Genomic DNA, 13292 nt, shown 5'->3' on the forward strand with positions numbered 1-13292 from the left:
TGGGATTCGAACCCACTATCTCCCGGATGCAAGCTCACAGCTGCGTGCCCCTAACAACACAGCCAACTCGCCCGGTACCTTGTAGTTTATAGTGAGTCTTTCGAAGAACATCTATTTCATATCGATGTTTTCCAGCGCCTTAGGAAGACTGGTCTTACTGTTAATTTATCCAAGGTTTCCTTTGTCAAGCCTAGCATGACATACTGAAATGTGAGTGTTGTTGCCTGTTGTCATATGACATGGTATAATTATGCACTAATTGTAAAATATGTTACATTGCTAGAGGCGTCTTGTGCCTATTTACTAATCGTTGATATCTTTCGAGGTAAATCTTTTGGTGTTTTGAGTATCAAATTGCATTCTATTTGAAGTTATTTTCAGAAAATATCTTCCTGTAAATAAGGGTGCACCCATTTTAACGTAATTATTTTGTTTCTCCTCCCTTTTTATGATATAGTTTTAATATATTTTTAAATCTCCTGAAGCCACTCAGTTTGTTTTAAATGCCTACTTACCCTAGCCACTCAGTGAATCGTCTAATGTAAACCTGAAAGGGGTAGCACCGTAAAGATAAGCCCTATCCGAACTCTACTTAATATTTTAACTGTGTCTCAACTTATAATCGTCTGTATCCATAAACACTTTCTGTTGCCGAGTAATGTTGTGTTTCAGCCCCTTTTTAAAAAAAATCTTCTGCAGGAGTTGGTATACGCGTACCCGACATCGTAAGGTGTACTGGTGATGATGGATAAGGGGACAGTCTGTGACTTCCCACGTACCGCAGTTGATGTTCCAGGACTGTACGTCAACTTATATAAACACCTATGTGGATACTACACCACTGGTTTGGAGTTCACCCCGGATCTACCATATCTCTCATAGTAGGCTACCGGGCGAGTTGGCCGTGCGCGTAGAGGCGCGCGGCTGTGAGCTTGCATCCGGGAGATAGTAGGTTCGAATCCCACTATCGGCAGCCCTGAAGATGGTTTTCCGTGGTTTCCCATTTTCACACCAGGCAAATGCTGGGGCTGTACCTTAATTAAGGCCACGGCCGCTTCCTTCCCACTCCCAGCCCTTTCCTGTCCCACCGTCGCCATAAGACCTATCTGTGTCGGTGCGACGTAAAGCAAAAAAAAAAAAAAAAAAAAAAAAAAGCATAGTAGGCTTGGTCCTCGGCGACGTTAGCCTCATTCGCAGTCAGCTGTGCACAAGTATGCCCAGACATTCCGGATACGGCCTTCTGCATCTACTGAATTTCCACCGATGGATTTACGATATAAATAGACTGAACTTCAAGACTTTTGTTGAAAATTGTCTGAAAAATGTTGTCAAGTTTTGGGGGGAGAGGTGTAACATAAAGAGGGCATCATGTGGCATTAGTATGATCTAGTGGCGAGACGCTGGACTCCCTCAAGATATCAGTTCCTTAGCCTACCTACAGGTATCGCTTTGCTGTTTGGGGTTGCCACCTAGGACCTCATGTTGGAAACTATTTTTAGAAAAGAAATTAATGACTATGAGTTGGCACCCTTTAACTTTCTCTGCTTAAAGTTGCCACTGTTTTCTTTGCGTCCAATCAGCGGTCAGGCAGCTGTAATAAAAGGAGTTCGCAGTTGTCTGCGAAGACCGTCTTCTTCTGATTATCAGCTGAGGTTTAGACCTCGCTTAAGGTGGCTGGACGCGCTGGGCAGCCATAAGGCAGGCTACTACATCGTAAACAACATGTAAACTCTAGAAACATCGAGTGGCCGATGGATATTTCAGAATTATGTAAGCTTTCCTGGTTTCTTCTAGAATGAATGTAGCAGCCCTAATGGCTGTAATATTTTAAAAGGAAGCTTGAGTGTGGACCGTCGCTTCCCTTTTTCATACTTTCCCTTGTAACTGGTACTTCTACATTTAACATTTTCTTTTCTATTATCGGTTGTAGATTCCCCTTTTCCTTTGTTTCACTGGGCCTCGTGCCCAACTAGGTTTTAATATAATGTCATGGGATCGCGGTGTAGGTTGCAGCACCCCTTTTCGAATTTGTTCTGGTCGATTTCCTAAAATTTCATTCTGCTTTCCGTTTGTAATTTAGATATGTCTTGGCCTATCTGTAGCATGAGCTTTGCTGCTGTTTGACTTCGGGATATTTCTCCTTCCGTTGTCTTCATTTACTCATACAAGGACAGCGAGTCTTTTGGCTATGCTTACTTCAGTACTTTAAGGCATGTGAGCTTTGGAAAATGGGAACTCAAATTGTCCATTATTAATATTAATTAGACTCTGAGAGCACTCTACCTGTTGTAAGATTTTGATACCTTGTAAATATTATACACTATCAACAATTGTTATTGAGAGTTTTGACCACTCGCTATTCTTACTTTGTTGAAAACCAAGGAAAAACGATGCTAAATATATTAGAGTTTTTCTTTTGTGGGTCTTTATTTCATTTATCCAAACCTATGGTCCTGCCGCTTTTCCTCCACCCACTGTGGACCACCATAACAGTTATTTATTATTATTATTATTATTATTATTATTATTATTATTACTGTATAGAGTAAACGAGAGATGAATACGGAAATATTTACGAACTATTGATGTTCATCTGCGTACTCGGAAACCTACCTTACTTTGATCTGAAATAGTAAGTGTTCAGACGCTTCTTAGGGAGATCAGTGGAAAGTGAGTTGTCAACCCTGGTCAGGAGTACGGTGCGATCAGGACAGTATGCAGAACCATTTATTTCCCTTGGTCGTTTGTTTTGACCCAATTCCTTTATGTACTGTTGACCTGTCTTCATTGTTAGATGCAATAATAATTAGTTGTTTACTCTATCGGTGTTTAATGTCGCATTAACTCAGATGGAATGTCAGTGATGACGGGTTAGGAAAGGATAAGGTCTGGGAAGGAAGCAGCCGTGGTCCTAATTAAGGCACAGCCTGCTGTGAAAATAGGAAAACACGAAAACGCATCTTCATAGCTGCCGATGGTGAAATTTGAACCCGCCATCTCCCAAATGCAAGCTTTACAGCTACGTGGGTCGTACCATGCAACTAACTCGCTCTGTGACAGTCATTGCATTCGATCTATGGTATGACTTATCATTTAAGGTTAGGAAAAGGTCTGAGTCAATTCTATCAGTGTTTGAATAAATGCAAACAAATAACTTACATTAAGTACACTGGTCTACTTTCGAATGGGAAATTTATTTTGTCCATCAGAGGAAATATTTCCTCAAATTTACTTTTATCTGATGACTCATGTTTCAAAAAAGGAAGAGGTTTTGAACTTGACCACAAGTTGGGGTCCTTGTTTGCTGTAACACTCAAAGCTTTTCTATAGTAATCATCCACCCATTGACAGTAAATGAAATGGCGTATGGCTTTTAGTGCCGATAGTGTCCGAGGACATGTTCGGCTCGCCAGGTGCAGGTCTTTAGATTGACTCCCGTAGGCGACCTGCGCGTCGTGATGAGGATGAAATGATGATGAAGATGACATATACACCCTGCCCCCGTGCCAGCGAAATTAACCAGTGATGGTTAAAATTTCCGACCCTCCCGGGAATCGAATCCAGGACCCCTGTGACCAACGGCCAGCACGCTAACCATTTAGCCATGGAGCCGGACCCCCTTGACAGTTCCGCATGATATCACGAGTGAAAATTACTAGTTCCGCCCACTAATTACGATCTGTTTTCAGTTAGGCTAAGTTCTTGCCCACCGGGCGAGTTGGCCGTGCGCGTAGAGGCGCGCGGCTGTGAGCTTGCATCCGGGAGATAGTAGGTTCGAATCCCACTATCGGCAGCCCTGAAAATGGTTTTCCGTGGTTTCCCATTTTCACACCAGGCAAATGCTGGGGCTGTACCTTAATTAAGGCCACGGCCGCTTCCTTCCAACTCCTAGGCCTTTCCCATCCCATCGTCGCCATAAGACCTATCTGTGTCGGTGCGACGTAAAGCCCCTAGCAAAAAAAAAAAAAAGTTCTTGCCCAATCCGTTGAAAGTGGGACCGTCATGCCTTCATCTATAATATCGAGTACTGCTGATTAGGTGATTTGACTAATTGACCATGGGAGGCTTTGAATAGAATTCAAGAAACAGATTTTATCTGTATTGCAGTGGGAACGACCATCTACATCCAAGTCATTTGGTTCCTGGACATTATGACATTTTCAGATGCAATGTTTGCCAGAACCAACTGGCATATTGAGATAGAACCCGAACGATTCGAACGGATTCGATTGTTGTTATAATCCTACCGATGTAACTCTGCTCTCTATTGGTCTTGGCGTATATTGTAGGAACAATTCAATTACCCGATAGATAGTCGTCGACTGTGGCGGTGGCGGTTCGTAGAACATGAGGACGAAGGATGAATTTCACACATGGTAACATTTCAGGAATAATAATGTTATTTTCTGTACGTCCCATTAACTACTTTTTCGGTTTTTCAGAGACGCCAAGGTGTCCCGCAGGAGTTCTTTTACGTGCGAGTAAATCTACCGGCACGAGGCTGATGTATTTGAGCATCTTCAAAGACCACACCGGACTGAGGCAGGATCGAATCTGCCAAGTTGGGGCCAGAAGGCCAGCGCCTCAACCATTTCACGAATGTGCTCGAATATGTTAAGTTTCCTTTCTTCACTTAGTTCAGACTATTTTCAGACTTTAATTCCATGAAATCATTCCAGTGCAATGGCTAGCAACAAACTCGTTAACGCTGACTTGAAACGTTAGTTCGATTTGAATTAACCGTTGGCCATACTTAGAATAATATTCCGGAGGTTTCAATTCCATAAAATATTCTGGAATAGTATTTCTTCCATGACCATGACCTTTCTTCTCAATTCTAGTCTCACTTAGTCACAGATACTATCATCAGAATATATATCACTGTAATCAAGATCATAAAAACAAAACAAACAAAAAATCATGGCGCAAGAGCTCCAAGGGGCCATGGCCTACCAAGCGACAGCTGCTCAGCCCGAAGGCCTGCAGATTACGACAAATTCTCTCGGCCTTTATTCTTGGCTTTCTAGACCCGGGACGCTATCTCACCGTCAGACAGCTCCTCATTCGTAATCATGTAGGTTGAGTGGACCTCGAACCAGCCCTCAGATCGAGGGAAAAATTCCCTGATATGGCTGCGAATCGAACCTGAGATCTTCGGGTAAGAGGCAGACACGCTAGCCCTACACCGTGCGGCCGGCCAACTAAGATTATAAGACAACTATAATTTCACGAAAGTGTCTACCACCGCCTCTAAAAGATGTGGCAGCAGCATTTCGTAGATATCAATTCCATAGACCGCTCCAAGAAATTGACCGAATAAGTTCTGGGCTTAATATTCGATCAGTTCCTGTTATGCAAGTCGTCATTCTTGGCGTTTTGTTGCTTCCAGAATCACTGGATATTTGAGTATTTTTAAAGACTCTAGGATGTCTAAAGTTTTCTCCCACAGAAATAATTTACTGCAGGAAGTCAACAACTCGGAACAACACGGAGGTTTCACAATTCAAGAACCCATTATTTTGTGAATAGAATGACATCTACTTGACTGCATCACTGAGATCGGATAGAGGACTGGAATAGTTCGCTATGAACTTTGTGTAGTGTAATGGCGTCGAATCTGCAGACTGCTTACTTGCAAATAAATTAAATGGATTGAAAGTATGTGTAATTAGTACGCAGTTGAGATAGTTAAGGAATATCGTTATAGTCAGTGGCGGTGGGCTCTCAGGAGCACATGAGCACGTGAACTCCCAATTTTTGTTTTTGTTTTTTTGCTATGGGCTTTACGTCTTATGGCGACGATGGGATAGGAATGGCCTAGGAGTTGGAAGGAAGCGGACGTGGCCTTAATTAAGGTACAGGCCCAGCATTTGCCTGGTGTGAAAATGGGAAACCACGGAAAACCATCTTCAGGGCTGCCGATTGTGGGATTCGAACCTACTATCTCCCGGATGCAAGCTCACAGCTGCGCGCCTCTACGCGCACGGCCAACTCGCCCGGTGAACACCCAGATTTAATACATCTTCATGCATTCATGGATAATTTAAAACTTAGCTTTCTTTCGACCTGATTTCGATAATCGATCGAAAGCATTCGACTTATATCGAAGCTCCGTTACACCGACAGTTGTTCGTTTTGACTGACAGTGCAGCGAGAACACTGGATAATGTGCTATTGTTCTGAAGACGATACGCATGCGTAAAGCAGATGACGTCACGGTTTATGCACTGATATTCCCATTAGCGAGGAGCACGGTAAGGTACGTGCCTTGCCGTGTAAGACCACCCTCAACCCAGTGGCAGTATTACAGTTGACCACAAGAGTCCGCCACCTCCCCTATTACGGTTAGCCACAGCCTCCCAGGAGCTACTATTGCATTACATTACCGGCAGATTTCGCTAGCAATTCTGAATAGGCATTTTCTAGTTCGTTGTGAACAGTTGTTCGTAATCGCGGGAAGAAGTTTGCTTTACCTTGTGAATGGAAAATCTTTTCAAGTGAACTTTATTTGAGTGTTGTGTTTTGCTTCTCTGTTTGTATAGTTTGTAACCATGGTCAATCAGTTAATACTGATGTGCATTTAGGGCAGTCGCCCAGGTGACAGATTCCCTATCTGTTGTTTTCCTAGCCTTTTTCCTAAATTATTTCAAAGAAATTGGAAATTTATTGAACATCTCCCTTGGTAAATTATTCCAATCCCTAACTCCCCTTCCTATAAATGAATATTTGCCCCAGTTTGTCCTCTTGAATTCCAACTTTATCTTCATATTGTGATCTTTCCTACTTTTATAAACGCCACTCAAACTTATTCGTCTACTAATGTCATTCCACGCCATCTCTCCGCTGACAGCTCGGAACATACCACTTAGTCGAGCAGCTCTCCTTCTTTCTCTCAGTTCTTCCCAGCCCAAACTTTGCAACATTTTTGTAATGCTACTCTTTTGTCGGAAATCACCCAGAACAAATCGAGCTGCTATTCTTTGGATTTGTTTCCACTTCTTGAATCAGGTAATCCTGGTGAGGGTCCCATACACTGGAACCATACTCTAGTTGGGGTCTTACCAGAGACTTATATGCCCTCTCCTTTAAATCCTTTACCCCTAAACACCCTCATAACCATGTGCAGATATCTGTACCCTTTATTTACAATCCCATTTATGTGATTACCCCAAGGAAGATCTTTCCTTATATTAACACCTAGATACCTACAATGATCCCCAAAAGGAACTTTCACCCCATCAACGCAGTAATTAAAACTGAGAGGTCTTTTCCTATTTGTGAAACTCACAACCTGCCTTTAACCCCGTTTATTAACATACCATTGCCTGCTGTCCATCTCACAACATTTTCGAGGTCACGTTGCAGTTGCTCAATTCTTTGTGTAAGAGGAAATGAATTCAGTTCAGGTAATTTTAACCAGCGAAGTATTAACCTATCAGTATAAGTTAGAAATTAAAAGGCTTGAACCGGACAGATCACATTTGATTATCGAAAAAGTTACAAAAACTGACAAACGCGAGTATAGCCGTAAGATTTTAGAGGGAAGTGGATCTGTAGATGTAGATCTAGGAATGCGCTTTTTTGTTTGCCCTGTTCATTGTTCAGCAAAGAAAGAAGTATATGGAATTCAGTTGGGTGCACAGACCTTGCTCATTTGAGTGCAAAAATAAATAAACATGAACATTCTCATGCACACACAAACGCGAGTATTGAATTCCCTATGCTAGTGTTGTCTATAATTTCCAATACGAGAATAATTAACATGTGATACAGTAGAACCCTGATTAACCGAGATAATGTGGAGACTATTGAGGTCAATCCGGAAACAATGATTTAAAAAACATCGACCGGTAAATTTCTATGCTTCTCGTTATACCCAGGTGAGCTTCGTGCTATTTAAAAACCAAGAATAGTGCTCGCATCCTTCAATGTTCGCAGTATAGTAAAGTTATAATGAATTTTACTTTTGTTCTACACTAAAAGATTAGTCTAGTATAAAATGCATCCTCGGTTACAGGGTTTCTACCATATCATTTGTGAAAAAGGAACCGTACAAGGAACTTTTAGTAAAATGATTTATGTACTTACGTTAATTTTTTGCTAATTTGAGACACGAACAAAAGTGTTGTTGTGAACCCCCTAAAAATATTGTCACGAGCCGCCACTGGTTTTAGTTTATCATGAAAGCGACAATAGTTTAAGTACCTATCAGAGCACGAAAGATTTAATGAATGTATACTTGTGTAGGGTCTACCTATGGTTCCGATTACATATAAAATAGTTGTTTTTAGGGCTTATTACTACCGGTACAACGTTTTAAATTCATGTCCACTTATTGGAGTGCTTAAACATTTTTCCCATCAACTTTATGTTCAACCCTTAAATTGAATTTGAGTCAATTATTTCATAGTTTTACTTGTTGCGAAGGCAATTGAAGTTACCATAATTTTCAAAACCATTGCCTTTTAGACTTCAAAAGTCATAAATTAATTATATTAACAGAATTCCTGTCGTAGAAAGAAAGCCATTCCTCTTTGAATGGGATAGATTATAGCGTATATATTTCTTCTTCTTTTTATTCTTCCTCTGCCACTTTTTTCAGTACCCAGGTGAGGTCATGAGTACGAAACGAGGACTTAACCCTGTTTTACAGCTTGATAGCCTTCTTGCGGAGGGGTGTACTCACTATTGCGTGCTTCTTGCGTGGTGTATTTTGCGTATGTGAATAGGAGAGTATTGAGACAAATGCAGACACCCATTCCTCGACCCGGAGGAATTAACCAGATGAGGCTAAAATTTCCAACCGAGAATCAAACCCGGAACCCCTTCCTGAACCGAAAGCCACGATGATAACTATACAGGCAGGCATTACAGCACACAGAATACATATTATCTCGGATAATTTCCTTTTTATCGCCTTTGTCTCTGAATAAACCACAGAAGAAATGCATTTGGAAGTCTACTTGGTAGTGTTTTGTTGGTAGAGGATTCGAATATCATTCATATTTTTTTGGTTTGTTGATGTAATAACTGGGAATTTCCAGTCTTTCAGCATATGATAACATTTCAAATTAATTGGGTGGGTAATTCATTTTAAAAAAATATAAAAGTACGTGTTAGTTAGAAGTAAAGCATAGACATAATTGCATTAATTGCTGATATGATATTGAAATGAAAGATATAAAAGGATGGGGGAGAAGTAACACATTTCTTAGTTTGTTCATAGGTGGTAATTACCGTTTAGGGCTTACCCTTCTATACAAGAATGTACTTAACGCTGCGGTATTTTCGCAGCCGCTTAGAGCTTACTGTTATGTTCAAGAATTTATTTCATGCTGCGCTTATTTACACATTCGTATAATACAATGGCCAGGAGAGGTGTAGAACGAAGTAGATGCTAAAGACCGATGCACTGCAAACATTCATGGAGTAATAGAAAGGATGAAGTACGATTTCTGCAGATGCTTTTTTTTTCATGTTAGAAGCATAAAGAGGTCAGTTCTATTTGTAGCAATTTCACATAATCACATCGGGCGACAAAGGGTAGAATTAAGATACTGTGTTCATCTTGAAGTCGTTATTTAGATATAGGAAACCTTATTTTTCATTTCTTTAAAAGATAAATCTCGAAGTAATTATTGTACATACACTGATATGCTAAAAAAGTCATGGTCTAGTATTGTGTAAGGTCTCCTCTTGCTCGGCAAAGGACAGCATCTCGTCGTGGCATCCATTCAACAAGTGGAAGAAACACCTGTGGAGATATTCTGGCCCATGCCGTTTGGATAGCTACCCACAGATTCCTGCTATTTGTAGGTCTCATAAAAGCTCGACAGGGTCATATCAGGCGAACGAGGTGGCTACAAGTCGTCAGTCCTCCAGGATCCAATTAGTAACGTCACGTGCCCGGGTGAGACGCTGTGCCCGGTGTCGCAGGGTTAACAAGGACACTATTGTAGGTCTTCTGCCCTCCATGTCCTATTGACATTAAAGAACGCTGCACTGATCTACTGGTACCTCTTGCATTGCATGTGGATGTGATTTGAGCCAGTGTTGCCACGGACAATTCTAGCCAGATGCCGCTAATCGCGTTCATTAAGCATCTGTGGTCGGTTACTTCGCCGTGGGTGATGATGCCATCCATGGGGTATTACCGATACACAGTCCGACTCGTTGGCTGAATGGTCAGCGTACTGGCCTTCGGTTCAGAGGGTCCTGGGTTCGATTCCCGGCCGGGTCGGGGATTTTAACCTTCATTGGTTAATTCCAGTGGCTCGGGGGCTGGGTGTTTGTGCTGTCCCCAACATCCCTGCTACTCACACACCACACATAACACTATCCTCCACCACAATAACACGCAGTTACCTACACATGGCAGATGCCGTCCACACTCATCGGAGGGTCTGCGTTACAAGGGCTGCACTCGGCTAGAAATAGCCACACGAAATTATTATTATACCGATACACATGTGGCGCCGTCGATCGAGGTGTGTTAAATGACCGCACAACTTCGACAATGGGATGTTCAATCGATCTGGCCCCCACCGAACTTAGACTTTCCATTATTTTTTCAACAAGTAATCAGTACAATTACTTCACAGAAAGCCAGTTTAAGGAAATCACTGAATTCGCATGGGGCTGGAATAATACAAAAGTTTGCAAGGAAAATATATTACTTCATTTTGCGTGATATTTCAGCATAGAGACATTAAGTGGCTATCATCACTAACTGTGAGACTTGAACATGATACCTTGGAATTCTCGAAAAGATCTTTTCCCATAATTTTTATTTTAGTTCATGACTTTTCGCATTTCAGATAATTTGCCGTTTACTTTACAAACAAAGTAATACGTTCTAAAAATTATCATCACTAAGCCTCGACGTAGATCTTTACATTCGCTGAACAGATCCCCTAGAGGAGCGCTTGAAGGAATGCCTGTGTTTCATTTTAAGAAGGTCGTTGGGATAAGTAGCCTATGTTATCTTTGGAAGTACTGGAGATGTAAGAAAGTATCTCATCCAGAACTGATAAAGCTAGAGTAGAACTGAAGTAGTTTTCTTCGTCATCATTTAGTTTTCGTCGTTTCACCTTTCATGCGATGCATATCAATTGCTAGAATGTAAGGATTAAAATTTTATTTCAAGGAGTAAATTACAAGTCAAAATCATATTTTGTGAAAAGTAACATTTACAAGTAACAGTGACTAAGAATACTGTATAATCGTTACAAGTAAAAGTGGCAAAAAATACTGTATAATCGTTACAAGTAATTCCATTACATATACTAAATTTCTTCCCAACTTCGGCCTGATAGTCTGTAAGCTAATGCTTCTGATATTGTTGTATGTATGTATGTATGTAAATGGAGTACAAATGTAACTTCTAAACCAGAAGATTTTTCTTTTAAATATTTGTACAGTATTGTTCAGTTTCACATAGGATTATGGACATTTCTCCGCCAAATGACTACATACGCATAACTGCTGAAGTTGCTTCGTTTTCATTTTGAAAAACTAAACCAGATTATTATTATTATTATTATTATTATTATTATTATTATTATTATTATTTTTATTATTATTAATCTATTCCTATAATTATTCAGCTAATTGGGTAGAAGGAACGTCACAAAATTATTGTCAGAATTCATCAAATGGTTTTATTTATTTCAGTCCAAAGTTACACGCTTTCCAAAAACATGGAACACAAAATGAGAATAAACTTTCTAAAGTATTCCACTTAGTGCTACCAACGTCTTCGGGAACAGTTGAAGGAAATGTATGAAGAGATCTTAAGTTTAATTGTAGTCTTGGCATGTTATAATTTAGTTTACCACCTAGTCATCTCCACGACTAATATCTCTAACAACAACACATATGATCAAGGTAATGTGATATCCGTTGTCTGTTACTCTCCGCCGTACGTGTTTTTGATGAAGAAGGTCCGTTTAATTCATGGCTCATAAACAATTATATTGGCGAAAAGATGAACCAATAGGCTGAGAATATTTCATTGAGGTAGACAAACATCTTCTGGCCATCACTAGATGAGACAGAAAATGACAAATTATTATTTACCAAAGATCATGTTCCATGCTATAGTAGACGGTGAAATGGAGACTTATTTGAAACGAATTCTATCAAATTTGCAGATATACAAATAAATCTTATTCCATAAAAGCGCACGTAGACACTAAATCTATGTAGGTTTTACGTGTTCAAAATACGATTGCATTCTGCCATACCAGGAACTACTGCTTGTTTAGTCCGATGCTTCGTCATCCGGCTCTATTTTCAGGTAAAGCAGCGCGCTAAATCTGCGACTGCTTCGTTAGGCAGTGGTTCCTTTCGCTTTAATTTCGCTAGCCCCTGAACGACGAACACACATTTCATTGTCAACTCTCCCCGTTGATTTTGCACTTGTAGAACTCACACATTATCCTCTAAAATTCATCATGTCGTGTTGATAATGCGAGACTCGTGTTAAGACTGTACTCGGTCCACTGACGTGCCTGTTGCTCGCCCTGCTTTCCTTAACCAACTGCGATAAACAAACACTAGCGCCACCTGGTTCAAATGCAAACGTATTTTGAAAATGTAAGCAAACGCACATTCTGATATTTCATCCCTTACTTACTGCAGACGAGATTATTCGTAATTTTCGGGTATCTTACTTGCCTAGCTGAGCAAAAATGAATCCAGAAATGTACTAGTAACTTCTATTTTTGTAGACTATTTTGTCCTCAAATTTCTGAATTTTGAGGAAGGAAAAGTTCAGAAACATCTTAAGAGGATTTTTTGGAATTCTTTTTGTAGCCTAATTTTACAAATAAAAGGCCAGGTAGGTGTTATGAACACCCTAATTTTGATATTTTTGTGAACTAATTTACGATGATCGGTACGATGTTAAAATATGTGTTTTGTGTGATATGGGCATTTTTGGTCGTTTGTTGAATGTATTTAATAGTGTGAACCGATTATTTAATTTGGATTCTCTGCATTCATATATAACTAAAATTGTCTGGATTCAGCATTGTTATGTGCATCGTTAATATCTCTGCATTTGCCGAGAGGATTGTGTAAAAACATTGGCGAAAATCATACTCAGAAGTTTCACCGAAATTCTCCGTGGTCAACAGTTGAATTACTTACCGCTCCCCTTCGTACCTCATTGCAAAACATTATTTGGCTGTGAAGAGGATGATTAAGGTCTACTGTTAACGGAGCAGAGAATCAAACCCATTGCTAGAATTAAGTCTATGCCTATGTTCATCAGGTCCAAGTGCATCAAC

The 13292-nt window shown here is 40.3% G+C and overlaps 1 protein-coding gene across 1 annotated transcript in view; it reads right to left on the minus strand.

The window, feature by feature from the left end:
* Positions 1–13292, minus strand: part of LOC136878715 (uncharacterized) — a 225841-nt gene that overhangs the window by 40640 nt on the left and 171909 nt on the right. The window lies entirely within an intron of this gene.

The sequence above is a fragment of the Anabrus simplex genome, chromosome 1 (assembly GCF_040414725.1).
Source record: "Anabrus simplex isolate iqAnaSimp1 chromosome 1, ASM4041472v1, whole genome shotgun sequence".
Lineage (NCBI taxonomy): Eukaryota > Metazoa > Arthropoda > Insecta > Orthoptera > Tettigoniidae > Anabrus > Anabrus simplex.